Here is a 2,299-nt window from a genome sequence, read left to right as displayed (position 1 = left end):
GCCTGAACCCAGGAGGCGGAGGTTGCGGTGAGCCGAGATCGCGCCATTGCACTCCAGCCTGGGTAACAAGAGCGAAACTCCGTCACAAAAAAAAAGAAATAAAAAAAGACTAGAGTTATACCAACCAGGCCTGGCACGGTGGCTCTCGCCTGTAACACCAGCATTTTGGAAGGCCAAAGTGGGTTGATAACCTGATATCAGGAGATCAAGACCAATCTGGCCAACATGGTGAAACCTGTCTCTACTAAAAATACAAAAATTAGCTGGGTGTGGTGATGGGCGCCTGTAATCCCAGCTACTTGGGAGGCTGAGGTAGAATTGCTTGAACCCAGGAGGCAGAGGTTACAGTGAACAGAGATTGCACCATTGCACTCCAGCCTGGATGACGAGAGCAAAAACTGCGTCTTGAAAAAAAAAAAGTTACACCAACCAATTGCACTGTATAGGCCCATTTTAATTTATATCTTGATTCAAACAACAACTGTGAAAAAAATATGACATTAATAAAACAAGTGAAAATTTGAAAACTCACTGGACATTTTGTGATATTAAGAAAATATGCTAATTTTTTTGGTATAATAGTATTGTAGTTACATTTTTAAAAGTTCCTATCTTTTAGAGGTTAGTACTTTTTATTTACAGACGCACTTACTAAAATTTCAGATTTACTTCAAAATAACATGAGAGAAAAGGAAATGGATGTTATGAAGATGGGGCAGCACTGGCCAGGGATAGGTGGTTTTCAGAGCTGGGCTTCATTACACTGTGCCACTGTGGAATGTTTGAAATCCTTTGTAATAAAAAATCAAACACACACACACAGGCACACAAAGTTAGATACCATTAGACTCTCACCAACATGGCTAACATAAATAATACAAATAATATCAAGTGTTGATGAAGATGTGGGGCAATGCTGGTGGGAGTGGAAAATGTACAAACACATTGGAAAATTGGCAGTTTCTAATAAAGTTAAACACAATCTATATTCCACAATCCACTTTTGGCTGTAGACCCAACAAAAATGAAATGTACACAACCGACATATACAGGATGTTCAAATAGCCACAAACGGGAAACAATCAAAATGCCAGTAAAACTAGAGTCAGTAAATTGTTCACATGTTGCAATACTGCACAACAATGAAAGAATATACTGCAACTACATGTCACAACATGGTTAAATTTCATAGACACAATGTTGAACAAAAGCCAGACATAAAAAGTATACATGATTCTATTTATAAAACATTCCCAAACTTCACTGAGGTAGAAGAAAGTTGGAGTAGAGGTTGGCTTTTGAGGAAGTGGCAAGTATTCTTTTTAGGGTGCTGATCATGGTCTGTATCTAGATCTCAATGGTGGTTACACGGATATATATTTGTAAAAACTAACTGGGCTGTCCCCTCAAGATTTTTTGAAGATCTCTGAGGGAAGCTTCAGTTCTAACTCTCATGGGCAGAAAGTACATATTTTTGCCATGTCTAATATCAGTCCTTCATCCTGTGCGAAAGAGCTTATTGCTTGGAGATATTCCTTTTCAATAGCTTTCCAAATAGCTCTATTCTGCAAGCCAAATATTATATATATTATATACCCTTAAGGCTATTCCCAGCCTCTCTCTCTTGATTTTTAAATGATCACAGAGATTTTCACATAAACCTACATTTTTAGAGCTGGCAGAGCCACAGAGATCAATGAATCCAACTATCTCAGGATAAAACTGAAGCTTAGAAAAAGGGAATGGCGCCAGTGGTAGAGAGAAGAAAGCAGCACAGGGGTCAGAATTGTGGGCAGTGCTCTTTCCTTCTCTCTCCATGCTGCTACTTCAGCCCCTCCACTCCACTGCATTCTCCATGGCCCCTTCTGTGTGGAGTTCACAACAGGGCACAACTCTCTGGGGAGGTTACTACTGCTGAATATAAGGGGATGATCCAACCACAACTGCTAAATGCTGTTTGTTTTTTTTTTTCTGAGTATCTGTCACCTAGCCTAGAGTGCAGTGGCATGATCTTGGTTCACTGCAACCTCTGCCTCCTGGGTTCAAGTGATTCTCCTGCCTCAGCCTCCTGAGTAGCTGGGACCACAGGCATGTGCTGCCATGTCCGGCTAAATATTTTATTTTTAGTAGAGACAGGATTTACCATGTTGGCCAGGATGGTCTCGAACTGACCTCAGGTGATCTGCCTGTCTTGGCTTCCTAAAGTGCTGGGATTATAGGCATGAACCACCGCGTCCGGCCTAAATGCTACCTTCTTATCTGTGCACTCCCCATGACTAACTTGCCTTTTTTTTTTTTT

At 40.8% G+C, this 2,299-nt stretch overlaps 1 protein-coding gene across 7 annotated transcripts in view; it reads right to left on the bottom strand.

Moving 5' to 3' along the window:
- Nucleotides 1-2,299, bottom strand: part of BICDL1 (BICD family like cargo adaptor 1) — a 107,514-nt gene that overhangs the window by 19,660 nt on the left and 85,555 nt on the right. The window lies entirely within an intron of this gene.

The sequence above is a fragment of the Cebus imitator genome, unplaced genomic scaffold (genome assembly GCF_001604975.1).
Source record: "Cebus imitator isolate Cc_AM_T3 unplaced genomic scaffold, Cebus_imitator-1.0 Scaffold434, whole genome shotgun sequence".
In the NCBI taxonomy this organism is placed as follows: Eukaryota; Metazoa; Chordata; class Mammalia; order Primates; family Cebidae; genus Cebus; species Cebus imitator.
This window is presented reverse-complemented; position numbering and strand designations above follow the sequence as displayed.